This window comes from Sebastes umbrosus, chromosome 19 (genome assembly GCF_015220745.1).
Source record: "Sebastes umbrosus isolate fSebUmb1 chromosome 19, fSebUmb1.pri, whole genome shotgun sequence".
Classification (NCBI taxonomy): Eukaryota; Metazoa; Chordata; class Actinopteri; order Perciformes; family Sebastidae; genus Sebastes; species Sebastes umbrosus.
In genome coordinates this window covers 13,336,776-13,351,502 of record NC_051287.1, presented here as the reverse complement: position 1 = coordinate 13,351,502, position 14,727 = coordinate 13,336,776, and the positions used below count along the sequence as shown (strand labels likewise).

The following is a 14,727-nucleotide window of genomic DNA, read 5'->3' as shown; positions in this document are numbered from 1 at the left end:
GACAATTGCTCAAAATTTGTATGAGGAGTAGCAAAAAAATCTGATTTACACAAAATTAAAAATGGCGGAAAATAAGTCTCAATGCAAATGGGTGTGGCTTATATGGATAATTTGTCTTAACCCACAAAATCCAGGAAAAAGGGGTTGCGATTGAAATTAAATACTTACATACTATTTAGTACGCTAAGACAGTATGTGAGATTTTTTATAATGTCCGAAACCTTAGTATGAAGCCAACAGCTCTATAATGTCAATAACGCTTCAATTTAAATGCAAGTATAATATTTCACTTTGCTAAGTGTAATATATATATAGAGTGCTACAGGAATGAGTCCTAAAACCCAGATATGAGTTAACATTTTAGCACTTCCGGTTCCCTCGTCTGGAAATCAGTGGGTTTTTAGTTAGATGCCTGGAATAAGGTCTGTGGTTAACACAAGCTTAAGAGATTTTAACATTTTGTTCTACGACATAAAATACATCTTTAAATATCCCACTCGTAAATTTTGAAGCTTTTTACGTGTCTTAAAAAAGGCGGTTGCTAACAAGTGGCTAAATGAGACTACAAAACGCCATCACACCGACTCGTCCGCCTTTACAGCCTCATTTCATCACTTTACACTCGCGTTCATGCAACCGTGGTGTACTATGTTTATAGCTGAACGTTAACTGGCGATTGCATTCACGCTTCAAAAATCATAAAAGTGGTGTTCATTTATGGAGATTATCTTTCTGAACAAAATGTGTAAGTCATAAACATTTGTTCACCACAGAGCTTATTTTCTGCAATAAACCAAAATCCAATGGAAAAATCCCGTTGGCGTATTGTCGAGGGAACCTTCTTCCTGGTTGGTCTACAAAAATACGTCATCCCTGGAGCACTCTATTTAAAGACTTTGATTCTCACAAACAGTCGTTTTGGTCACATGAAGTTGGTACGGGTTGCCATAGTTACATGTCTCCAACCGGCAAGGATGCTCTCAGGAAATAACGACGTAAATTACTGCTCAGTGTGTCCGAAAAGATACATATTACTGTTTATTCACACAAACGTATGTTGAATGATAGTACAAATATTTCGGACAAAGCCAGAATTTAGCTTTTGAGACTTTTGGTTCAAAAGTTACAGGCCAAGATGTAAAGTTTGTTGTTATAGTGCCACCATTTGACCAAGTTGCACCACATTGGACACTGCACTCCCCTGGGTCCTGAGCAATACACCAACACCAATACACCCACCAAATGTGAAGTTGATTGGATGAGCGTTTTTTGAGATATGCGAATAACACTCAGAGGGACAGACAGACAGTGATTCCTTGCTTTAGATATCTGTGTTTTGTACGTATGCATGCTCTAACATTATTATTAAAAGTAGCTGTATTGTGGTAGCAGCAGCTCTAGTGGTATTCAGTTTTATTCCTGCTCACGGGCGCACAGTGTGACTGTTATTCCTCATATCCGTGTGTCTTACAGATTTTTCTTTTCCTCCATGTTTAACAGTCTGTGGCCCTGTTATCAGTCGTTGATGATCTGCCATGGTGACATCCTTTCTGATTCATCTGGTCACTGTGTGACAGCCTGTCTGCCTCGCTGTATTTAGTAGTATGTTCTCGTCACACCGATTCTGCGGCCTGTTTTTGACGATCTACGGCCTTGATACGTATATATATCACTTCCACTTCCTGTCTGCCACTGGCAGTCGGGCGTGATGCTGTCGTTTGCCTTACACGATCTATGGATCTGTGCCTTGTTATCTCCTTGTGATAGCCCCCGACGCTGACAGGCCCGGGCTAATTCTGTCTGGCCGTTACTCTGCTCCCTCTCTTTTGGGAGGGGTAATTAGTGACTCCTTCACAGCTCCCAGGTTATTTAGGGAGAGAGATACCCGAGGGGCTGCCACTTTTATTTACGTCCACTGTTTTCTTTCTCTTTCTTTTCTCCGGCTCTGAAGAGGGGGATCTTTGTCACAGCCGCGCCCCCACCGTCAACCCCTTTAAAAAACATGGTTATTAGGATTAATTATGATTAAAGTCACAGCTGACAGAGCCTTGAGGGGAAATATCAACCATACACACTCAGATGTTTTAATGGATTTAGAAACAAACCACGGGATTCCTTCTCATTTTACTTTCTTATCACTGCAGTGTATACAGATGAGCTGCTTGGGATTCACACAGATAGTGCATGAAGGAGGACTGAATCCTGATCTACAGCGGCTAAAAAACAATTTATCTATAGCATGTGATTGATCTAAACTGTCCATTTGACCTTGCTGATTGTCTCCCTGGATAAAATCACATTTTCACTCCTCCTATTTTTTCATTAGTATCCCATTTCACTCCGGCCGTCAGTCTTTCTACCCATTTCTTGTAAAAAGCACTCTACTTTAAACATTCACCCTGACAGATTGTACTCGGAGTTTCATCCACCAGTCGCAGGACCATTACCCTTACTCATTCTATGGGGTGTCATCCTCATCCTACCCTCTTTCTATCTTTCTTCAGTCTCTCCTTTTTCTTTTTTTTCCACAACTGTCATTTGTTTCTTTCCTCCTTCCTCCACCACAACTGCCTCTTTTTTGTCTCACATCTTTCCCTCCTCGACACCGTTCCTCCCTCTCGGACCGCAAACTACCTTCGGATCAAAATTTACGCCGACAGTTTAATGAATCCGGCCCTCCTTAATGCTGCATGGGCTCACTCCTGTGGCTGAGGCCGGCTCTTTCCCAACATGTGACATTTTCATGTTGAGCTTTATTGGCACACAAGAGATAAATCACCAGGCGGGAGGAGGAAGGTGTGCGGCGGCATAATGCCAGCGAGGGTCATAACTCTTTTCGGTTATTATTTAAGATTTACCACAGCCGCCTAGCTGCCTACCTCTCTGAGAAGGCTTTGCTGTGAGCATAGGCTTCTTCCCTGTGTGTGTTGTTTTATGACTGTGCATGCGTGTGTGTGTGATGATAATGCTAAGGTCACATCTGATCTCCCTGTGCTGAGCCGCGCCGACTCGGAGAAACATATCAGATGCATTCAAAACACAAGAAGCAAGAGTCTGGTTGCGCAGATCTAATAATATTCTTTGCGGGATGTTGAAAATTGCATCCGTGCCAATAACACACCTTTGGGTCTCGCTGTGCCGAGGAGGTGGAAGGTGCCGTGGATTGAATTGTTATGTAAAGGCATGTCAGATTGGATTGTCTAGGCACGCTTAAATTTGTCAGACAGGACTGAGTAAAGAGGAGGCACAGAGAGGAAGAGGAAGGAGAGGAGGTAGACATGCTTGGTTATATTTAGAGATGCTATGAGACACGTACCAAACTGAGAGGAGTAGGAATCTGAATAAGTAGGAGGGAGGAGAGGCAGACAGGCGGAGGTAGGGGGAGCAGGAGGGAACAACCCCTGGCAGCAGAGGAAATGTCATGGTTAGGGTTCAGTGAAGTGGTAAATCAGGAGCATCAGCGTGTCAGGGCATTTAAGGGGGAACTGGAGAGGAACTAAGAAAAGCTATATGATCAGTTATTGGCCCTGCGAGCAAAAGGAAGGGTAAGAGTTATACCTGTGCTCTGTCAGAGGGATTTAAAACACAGTCCGCTCACAGAACAGATGTAAAAGTGCAGGAGCATTTGTGGTGTTTGCATTCATGTCCAAAGAGATCTCAAATTCAGGAACAACTCCTTGAGAGTTGCCCGTAGATGAATATTTTGTTAGGTAAGCGTTGTGTGCAGCACAGCTGCTCGAACGGGGAAATGTTCCGTTTTATTTGACACAATAAAACCAGCAAGAACATTAAAAAATGCAGATGCAAGCGCCATAAAGGACTTTGTGGGCAACAAAGATTTGTATGTAAACTGATCCACATGCATTCATAAGCAATGCCAAAGCAGAAGTCAACCACAACTTAGCTTAAAAAAAACAATCTTTCATAGCTGATACCCAGAGCTGGAAACAGTGTTACTGATGCAGCCGCCTCTGACTGATGAAATCTTAAGCCTGATCATGCTTAACAGCAAATTAAATTACACAAACAAACACAAATTAAATTACGATTCTTAATTCATTATATACCCGAGGCAACACAGTGAACACCAGCATTGTTATTCATGTCAGACTTTGTGTAATACCGTAGCAGCAAGATGTAAATGCTGGTTTGTTTGTTCATGACAGTGCACTGGCATTCAGCTTGGCCCGTTACAGTCAGCCGTCACAGCGAGCCATATTTCACCAATCACTTGCTGCAGTGCAACTATTAAATAATCTGGATCTACTAACAGAAAGCTTAGAAGGAGTTTTTTTTTTTTCCTTCATCGAAAGTTATCGCACGTGGTAATCACCACGGCTGAGTGTTGAAGCAAACATGGAGGTGCCAAAAGGTGCTCTTGAGAGATGATGCCAGACATAGTTACTGTTGCTACTAGCTGGTCAACACTGTGAAGCCTTAAGCAACTAAAGAGACAGATATTTCCCTCGGAAGTTGGTGGAGACCAAAACAGAGCTAAAAGAGAACAAATGTTGGACTTACATTCATCAGATGGCCACAAACATGACTCTAAATGAATGATAATGTTGTGAATGTAAGCTGTAAGCTGGATGTGTAAATAAGCCACTATTTGCTAGTACGTTCGCCAAATTAACTTAAAAGTTAATGATATGTTTATGATATGTCAACGTTGTTTTGACGGCTAGGTTCTGCTGCTCCCAAAAAAGTCAGTTATTGCAGGTTTAAGAACAATAACAGAGCTGCTTCTCATGGCCGATACCGATCCAATAACAGATCATTTCCAGGGCTGTCAATCGATTAAAATATTTAATTGCAAATTAATTTATTATTGGAAATCAATTAACACAAAACAATGACAAATATTGTATCATAAAGTGGGCCTGTCTGTACAGGGGAGACTCGTGGGTACCCATAGAACCCATTTTCATTCATATATCTTGAGGTCAGAGGTCAAGGGACCCCTTTGAAAATGGCCATGACAGTTTTTTTCTCGCCAAAATGTAGCGCAAGTTTGGAGCGTTATTTAAACTCCTTCGCAACGAGCTAGTATGACATGGTTGGTACCGATGGATTCTAAAACTGAGCACACTACAACCTCTGAAATATCGATTGTGTTTATGCGTTAAAGAAATAAGTGGCGATAAGAGTTAATTTGCTTTAACGGGTTATTATCGTGTTAACTTTGACAGCCCTAATAATTTCAAATTTTTGAATTTTAAAAAGAAGTTCATAACCTGTAGTTTATTATGCACACCTGAGGGTAAGAAAGACTAAGATGTAGTGAGCAAAGATGGATGATTTAATATTCCGTAGCTCTCATCTAACCAAATCGAAGTGATATCAACAAAAACAAAGAACAGTTTGGACTCTTCAAATTGATTTTATCTCGTAAAGTTCATCAAAAAAACTTGTGTTGCAAGTTGCAATCGTGTTTGTGGTGCATAGGTTTTACGGCGGATGACGCAACCACCCCATTTAACAGCACCTACATGTTCTGGTGGTGGGAGGAAACCGGAGAACCCGGAGGAAACGAACACAGGGAGAACATGCACTCCACGCAGAAGAAGCCCTGTCTGGACCGGGAATCGAACCCCCGACCTTCTTAGGTCTTATTCTGCCCAACTTTACTGTTAGGAATGTGAAAACTTTGATGCTCAGTATCTCAGGACTCAACGAGACACTCTCCCTAACTTTGTCTGTATTTGTAGGTTTGCGTCATTTCAATACTCTGCTGTAATGCTCTTCATTCATGTAACAGCGCAGGATGCAAATATTTCAAGGTTAAACATCACAAATAAAAACAAATGTCAGCTTGCAAAGTCACCGTCCAGCTCATCACTTAGGAAGACAGCGCCGCCACCCTACTTGTTCCAGTTTCTTTGAAGGGTGGCCGGATTACTTCTAACTTTTAGAGTGCAAGTGCCAGAAATGATTTGTTCCATCTGTCCTCTTTTGACCAAAATCCTCTGCCTAATATGAAATCCCTATATGTAGGCCAATGGATTGTGATAAGCATACTTAGCCAACTGTGAGCAAATGTGAGGATGTTTGAGGTATCTGTGAAAGAAAGCCACGAGCAAACATTGTTGTCTTTCTTGCACGTGTTCTGCAGCCTAATTGTTGTTTTCTCTGGCTGGTTAGTTCTTTGTCTCTATGCCACAGGATTCAGAGAGGTTAAATCTTCTAAAGGTCTCTGTATGAAAAATCAGCAGCCAAACAGAACAAGCGGCTTGACTGACGTGTCCGGTGCACAGCTGCACGCTACATGTAGGTACATACAGCGCACTCCGCTCCCTGGGGGTTACTCTCTGCTGGGCTGTCGTGCTGCAGTGTCCCTGTCCAAACTAATGTCCCAAGAGTACATCATAGTGCGTTACCTATAAAGCCAAGCTGCTGTCAGTCCAACGGAAACACCTGGCCAGCAGACAGACGGATTCACGTGGGGAAAGTAAAAGACAGTAAAAGTTTAAGAGAGGGGTACATTAACTTCTCTTGGGTAAAGAGAGAGAAAATTAAGTGGTATAGAGACAGAAGACAGATTTATAAGCAACGTGAGAAAAGGATTAAATGGTAGACAGGAGAGTGGAAGCTGGGAGATGGAGATAGCTGACCCCTTAAAACACACTGATGAGATCAGATAAAAGGGAAATACAGTGTATAGTGTAGAGCAGAGGGAGTGAGAAAGACAAGAGCAAAGAGTTGTGCGACGACAGACAGGATTAACAGCACAGCATTTCCTCACACGGCGAATGTGTGTGTGTGTGTGTGTGTGCACCTGTGCGTGGTGATGAGTGCATGCATGTATGAGAGAGTGCATGTGCAATTACATTTGTATCATGCGTGTCAATGACAAGACTGCTGTGAGATAAGTTAATCGAGAATGATGTAAATGCATAATGTAAAAGCACATCAGTGTTATTGAAATGCATTAAAAATGTCACGCATTACTTGAAAATTAGTATGCATTGGACTTTGCTTAGATACACACACGCACACAGGAGATCCATACAAATGGAATTCCCTCGCTCAGTGCCTCCTCCTCCTCCTCAAACTTTCTGCGTATACCCCCCCTATATACACACACACACACACACACACACACACACACACACACACACAGTCCTGCTCATGACAAATATGCAATGAAAGCACGCTGCTGGAATCTGCAAAGCTACATCACTGACAGACCAATCTAAGCTCCTCACTCTTTAAAGCTCCTCATAAAGCTGCACAATCTCAGAAAATAACTCCCACACCTGCAGTAAAGCAAATCCCAGCATCCAAAAACACACACACATCCCATTTCACACATACACACACACACACGCACACACGCTATGAACACACCCCCATTGTCAGAATAAATACGTGCACGTACACACACACACACCTGCCGAACACATCAACAAAATGTACGCACGCACGTGTGTGCACGCGTGCAAGGACGTACACAGCAGAATGTTAAAAAAACAGCCAGAAGTAAAAAAGATGCAAACTGCACAAAATCCAAACAGACACTTGTTTGTGGTGTTTTTAAAATCTGTCCTCAGCTCTGATCTTCCTCACTTGCTTATCTCTATGGTGATGCTGAGAGAAGGCTGATGGGGGAGATTGCTGTACTATCTTCCATCAGGACACAGAACTGAGTCACACATACCACATCTCTCTCTTCCTGTCTCCCCTCTTGTGTTCTCCCACAAAACGCTCGCTCCTCTTCTCCGCTATTCCTTCACGTCTCTTCAGCCCATTCTTCCATCCCTCTGGCGTTCATGTTTGCTCTTATTCCCACCTCTCTGTCACTGCCGCTCGGTGAGCTTCACACCGTTTCCTCTCCTCTGTGTAGAGTCCATCTGCTCCTCTCTCTCTCGTCTCCCTCTCCTCCTCACCTCGCCTCTTTCTCCTTCCCTCTCTGCTTATTCTATCTCACTCTCCTCTTCTTCTGTGGATTCATGCCTTTCACGTGGGAACCTTTTTATCCATCCCTCGGAGCTCTGGGCTCCGCTGTGCCTACCTAGCTGTCTGAGCTGTGCCTGTGCTGTGAGTGGAAGTGAACGGACAGGAGGGGGAGCAAGAAGACAAGAGTGAGCAAACAGGCAGTTATCCTCTCAGATGCTCCTCTCAGTTCCCCCTGTCTTGCTCCTTTTTCCTCTCTCCCCCTTTCTCTCTGCGTCTCTCCATCATGACCTCCTCTCCGTGTCGCCATGCAAGCCCCTGTATATGCAAAGGGAGGGGAGGGAGAGTAGGAGGCAGTCGGAGGTGGAGCTAGTGACTCGGTCTAATTAAAAAGCAGAGTATGTACAGCTGCAGAGAGCAAAGAGGGAGACAGCGAGGGGAGGAGAGGGGAGGAGAGAGGGGAGCAAAGTGATCCAGGGGGCGGAACCGAGGGACAGGGAGGGAAGAAGCAGTCAGTAGGGGGTGGAAATGAGGGGCACGGGGTGGTTAAGAGGGGGGCGATGGCAGAGAGCAGCTAGTAGTGTGAGGTGGGGAAAAGGAAAGAGCCGACAGGACACCAAGGTCAGCTGGAGAGGAATGCAGAAAGGTCACGCATAGAGAGAAGGGGGGAGAGAAGGAGGGAGAAGGAGATAGGAACAGACAGGTAGAATTATTCTACAGATATCTCCCATATGAGCGGGGGCAGAGGCGGGGAACCGTGACCAGCAGGATAATAGAGACACATGGACAATGGCCCTCTGAAGCAGAGGCAGATCCACAGTCGTCGAAGGTTAAACCGCTCCAGTGTTTTCAGGCCTTTGCTAAATTAACATGTGCTGTGCATGCAAATTAAAAGGGTAAAACACCATCTGTATTCAATGAATCGCATATTTTTGCTTCTTCCGTCGGAAGTTCTGAGCATGTTTCTTTGTGTTCAGTCTTCACGAATACAACAAATTGATTTTTTTTCTTATTGTTCAACATCGACCCCATCATCATCAGTGCGCTTGGCTGTTGTCACCTGAGGCTGGTTAGTAGAAACCGCTCTATACGGTGGAGATGGAGAGATAAAGTCTACACCTACATGCCTCAAGGGCTGAGGCATCTCATCCCATTTTATCAGCTCTGATCACTTATCTTGTCCCATCTCCTCTCTCTATCAGGCTCACATTAACATCCTAGTGAATCTTGTTTTTACATCTCTCAGATGTTCTACTTTTAGACCTCATTTCTGGGAATCGTCATTTGAACGGATTTCAGATGCAATTTCATGGAAAGAGCACAATTACTCCCACGGAATTTACAGTAATAGGAGTAAAATGGACATGATGCATAATGGGATATACTTATGGAATACATGGAGCATACATATGAATATAAAGTCATTAAAATATCCCATAACCAGTACACACACACCTATCCAGGAACACAGTGATTGAAATAAATCTTGTTTTGATGAGAAAAGTTAGTTTTTATGAGATATGCTAATTGCAGCCGATTAGATAGGCGTTATCAGTCGCTATAAGCACCATAAATGTGGGTCAATAGGGGCCCACTACACCCACTAGCGACCTCCAGCGACCATAGTAATTATGACAGGAGCAGAGGTGGAAGTCATAATTAGTGCTGTAGTATAGACAGTATGAAACTCCATATAGGGTGGAGGTCAGGGACAATGGATGGGACACAAAACACCAGAGTTCACATCCCGTGTGAAACCAACAATGTGTAGTTGATATTGTGTTCGTAGTTATGTTAATCCAAAACACAACGTTTATCCCTAAACTGATCAAAGTTTTTTTTTTTGCCTAAACCTAAAGAAGTTGTAGTTTGTTGCCTAAACCGAAAGAGCTGAAGTTGAACCCATTTTCATTCACATATCTTGAAGTCAGAGGCCAAGGGATCCCTTTGAAAATGGCCATGACAGTTTTTAAAACTGAGCCTACTAATACCTTAAAAATTGCAAGTTGCGTTAATGCGTTAAAGAAATTAGTGTTGTTAAAATGAATTTGCGTTAACGCGTTATTATCGTGTTAACTTTGACAGCCCTCATTTTTTGTCATGGCAGGGCTCAACAATAAAGGCTGTTACATACAGCGGCCATTTTTTTGTCACGAGTAGTTTCACATAGAACACAAATATTATGCAGCGAAAAAGCAATGTAATTTTTTAGGAAGTCGATTTCTGAAATTTCCCGACGCAAATAAAGGCATTAACCAATCACGTTGTGCGGAACCGGTTAAGTTGCGCATATATTTATGAATCAACAACACGGTGGCTTTATAGTCCAAACCAGGACAGCAAACTTTATTACTCCTTTCAACCTCGACAAAGGCAGCGAAGACTAAATCCACTACTACCGTTCTGTCCTTTCACAATAAAAGCCCTAGACATATATAATAGATATTTGCAGGCCAACATTTCGCATTTTCGTGTCTTTTATTCAACATGCCCCCGGTGTGTAAAGGCCTTAAGGATTGCCCGCTTGCCTGGGGCAAGTAAAATGCCATGTCGGGCAAGTAAATCTAGCAACTCACTTGCCCAATAAAAAAACCTGTGTTTTATCCAGCGACTCCTGGTCTTTTTATCAGCCGGGAAGAGAAAGAACGAGCGAGACCCGTTGCTGGTGTGAGTACATCCCAGTAGGAAACACACAGGCATCGTGGCTTCAGACTGACTGATTGATTGATGCAGATCTAAAGCAGGATTACTTTGATAAATAAAACATTAATGTAAAACATGGACTAATATGAAAACTAATATCTGTTGTGCCAACGTACCCAGATAACTGAGGAACAGGCCCCAGGATCTGCACCTGCAGCTGGGTTGAAGCAGAGTGACGCACTGGCTGAAGGGGTGTTCAGGGTCGTGAGCCGCACCGAGAGCTCCGCTTTGCACGGCTGCAGCGACTTTGACGTCTATGACGAGTTGAAAGCCGAGTGATGTTTGTGGCTGTTGGAGACTGTCAGCGTGGCGAAGCAGCAGATGGAGGATAATGAAAGGAGGACAGACTCTATGAGGCTCCTAAACAGGCGGAGCAGTCTATCGGCTACAGAGAGGACCTTGAGTTTACAGACGACAAAGAGCTTCTGCTGGCAGGGTTTATAGGTGGTGTTTAGTTTATCATCCATTATATTTTGACGACGTTTGAAGCTCTCCTCCATCTTAGCTGTCCCGCTGGTGATTATAGTGGAGTTGTGAGAGGGTCAAGGCATCTTTGAAGAGCTAAAAAACTGTTCTTTATAGTTGAAGAGACTTTCAGGCACAGACACAGAAGCTGTCTGCATGTATGCTTTGTGAGATGAAACAAAAATGACATTGCTAATAGGCCACAATAGACAAAAAATTACTTACTGCTGCATATTGTTGCCATCTAGTAAAAAAAAAACATGCATTTCCAAATTTGAATTGTGATTTGTTTTAGATAAACTGAAGGGTCAAGTGTTCCTTTATGGGTTGAGTACCGTTCCTACTTCTCAGGCTAAATAAGACCCAATGGATTATCTGAAAAATGCATTGTTAAAAAATGCGTACAGATGTTCATGGTCCCAAAAAGATGAAACCTATTACTTTGGTGATCCTCTGACTTTTCATCTAGCGCCATCATCAGGTCAGAGTTTTAATTTGTCCAATACTTTGGTTTGTTAACCAAATAAAGCGCTTTGTCGTCTGTCAAACTAATGACATTCCCATCAGCCTCGGCTGGACTTTGTGTTTAGTGCTAATGTCAGCATGCTAACATGCTAAACTAAGATGGCGACCATGGTAACCTATACCTAAATTACTAACTAACTAAATTCTAAGTAACTGAATTACACCTGTAGCCTATAGCATCATCATGTTAGCGTAGTGGTGTTAGCATTTTGTCAGAGAGTCATAAGGAAAAGACAACCATGGTGCTAACAGAATCTGACTGAACTTACACTGGGCGTCATTATGCGATGGTGAATGTTATTGACATGCATCACTCTAAATGTTGCTGCCACAAGGAATTGTGGGGCGGCATTGTCTCCTTTCCTTTCGTAAAGTATGGTCCAGTGTACCCACGGATGTACTATAAGAACTGTAAGAATTGCTCGCCAGGCTCATACGGCAAAAAAGTTTTCTAGCTTCCGGGTTTACTTCTGTGGTTTACTTCTTCACTGAATATGCGCAGTAGTGTTTCTCCCGCTGGCCCCGCCCGTGAGCTCCCGTTCGGCCTATAGACTTTACATTGTGATGACATCACAGTTTTTTAAAATGCTTTTCTCGCCTCGAGGAAAGTTTTACATATGTAAAACCTCCCTGGATCAAAAATCCATAATATAAGGAGTGATAATCATCGAACGTGTTTGCAGTTCGAGGTGTCCTGTCAACAGTTTTACAGGCGTTTCTTTTCCAATGGTGGTCTATGGGGAAAATGCTTTTTGGGCCACAGGAGGATTTTTCACTGCAATACCGTGAGCTGCCATTGGAAAAACTTGGAAGCAAGGCTGAGCAGCGGCACTGTATCCAGGTCTTATTATACATCCATGAGTGCACCCTATGCTAAAGGAGATAAGAAAGGAAGCATTGAAGCATCTTTCATTAGCATTCAGAGAATTCAACCAGCTCATATCATGGCTGCCATTCAAGCCTCTTTCCCACTGGACTTAAAACCCACTTTCATTCCCAGGACATATAACTCTGCAGTAGTCATGGGTATTTATCGGCTCCAGCTCCGATTGGCAGTGATGGAAACATGACACCCGGGTGGACATGCTAATTTTCGCCCCTTTTCTGGTGCTATGCTCTGTGACGAACGTTGAACTGAATATATAATCAATCAAATCAACAGGGATTTGGACAATTATTATAACTGATTCACATACAAAACATACAGTTAATATGCTCTCCTCAAAGCCACCAGACTCCAGTCAGACAACAGTAATTTTACTGCTGATCATCGAAACACACTTCATTCAAACTTGACAAAAACAAAATAAAACTCCTCAAAACCATCACCTGTGTTCCAACAATCACCAACTCTGGTTTGAGAGTTTGAAAGAGAGACTGAATAAGTAACAAGCAGTAAACACTGTAACATTTTCACTATTTACTAACCCTAGGACCGTTAGCAGGGTTAATAAACGGTGCCACCGGTGCATCCATGACGTTGAACGTGACACACCAGAGAAAAAGAAACAGAAAGGCCAGAGCAACGACACCATATTTGCAATGGGAACGGAGTCTATCGCCTATGTTTAGTGGGGTTTCCCGTGTTAAAAAAAAAAAGCATATAAGCACTAATTTTGGTGGAAAAGGGGTATTAGATATTTCTAGGTGAATTCACTGTTAGGAACCTTCCTAAGAAAAAAAACACCAGCCTGTGTCTGTCTATACACCTACAGCCCTAGTACAGTCTCTCAGAGCTGCTGCGTGGCTGTAAAGTCTTGTTATCCTACAAATCAACCTGTCATATAACAATGTGTCTAGGACAAATCATAGCTGTTGTTTTAGATGTCTTTTCCTCTCTGTATCTCTTCCTCTCTCTCTTTCTCTGGCTTTGTGTTGTCCACATGAGTCAGTTACCATCCTCTCAGGGTGAGCCCAGGAACTGTAATTATTATTTGTCAAGCTAATCCAAAAGCTCCCTGCATATACAGCCAATCAGATGTTTTTTTTTTTCACAGTGCCCACAGAGCCACCAAAAGAACACCACTAGTTTCACTGGCACTCATTAATCAGCCCCTGAGCCTGACTGGCTATAAAAAAAGTGAATTTTAAGCAGATCCTTTAATGTAGACTCAGATCAAGTCATCAATCACAGCCTAATACAAGGTTGTAGGATAGGGGACGTGCCTAATGGCGAGATCTAACTGTGGCCATTACCTGAAAAGGTTTTATTATTTCGCTATCTCAGTTTGGAGCATGATGGATGAACGAGGTGGGCAGTCATTTGCCGGACCTGACTACAGCTGGCGTCTCTCTCTTTGATCTGAGCCGAGGTCCAGGACATTGTCAAAGATCTTAAGCTCCTTTGATGGATGAGGGAACTTTTTTCTGCTTTGTTTCTGGGCCGAATAATGACTTTCCGTGTCCGTCCTCTTGTCTCGAAACAAGGCTGGAGGTCAGAAGAGAAATGCTGCTTGGCAACATAATAAATGGGCGAGAAGATAGACTGTGAAAGCAGAGAGATTTCTGGCTGCTGCTATGCACCAGGAGGCACCGACAATACATTACATCAGTCTTAATGCTCGGTCTCCTCGTCTACCTCAAATAAGTCTTAGAAAGTGATTACAAAAAAAGTTGTAGTTAAATCAGTATGGAGCTGTATAACATGAAAGTTTTATAATTTTGATGTTAGTAGATAAAATTGCCTCAGGACAAGTCAGAGCTTTGTGGTCGCTCTCTCCACCAGGTGGTGATGTTGTTCTTAAAGTGTTACATTACAAAACACTTTCCAAATGATTCAGGAAAGAAAAAAATCCCTCAAATGTTCATTTCACCCTCATGGTTTTTGTGTTTACTGAAATGTTGATTATTAATAAGTAATTGGAGTAAAGGGGTTAAAACATCATGAGAGTATAGTGTGTTATGTTTCTGTTTGCTCTTGGCTACATCACTGAAATCCATCTCCGAGTCTGTGCGCTGCTGATGTCACTGATGCCAAGCGTCTTAAAGGAATGCCACAGAAATAGATGAATCATTGGGGCCTTACGGCTCATTCGATACAGACACGAAAGGGGAAATCTAAAAACACATACTTGATCTAATTCATTAAAAAAATAGTTTAAATATAGCAGCACTGAGTTCTCACATGTTCTCCAGGTATAT

The 14,727-nt window shown here is 42.8% G+C and overlaps 1 protein-coding gene across 6 annotated transcripts in view; it reads right to left on the bottom strand.

Moving 5' to 3' along the window:
• LOC119478291 (proline-rich protein 36) overlaps window positions 1-14,727 on the bottom strand; it is a 56,585-nt gene that overhangs the window by 32,845 nt on the left and 9,013 nt on the right. For 2 of the 6 annotated variants that reach the window (XM_037752930.1, XM_037752934.1), the window contains exon 1: window positions 7,658-8,214. The exons of 3 other annotated variants lie outside the window; for them this stretch is intronic. The gene's annotated coding sequence lies outside the window, so the exon portion shown is untranslated. Of the gene's footprint in view, window positions 1-7,657; window positions 8,217-14,727 lie in introns of those variants that run through there. One more of the 6 variants, XM_037752935.1, reaches the window with a different exon arrangement.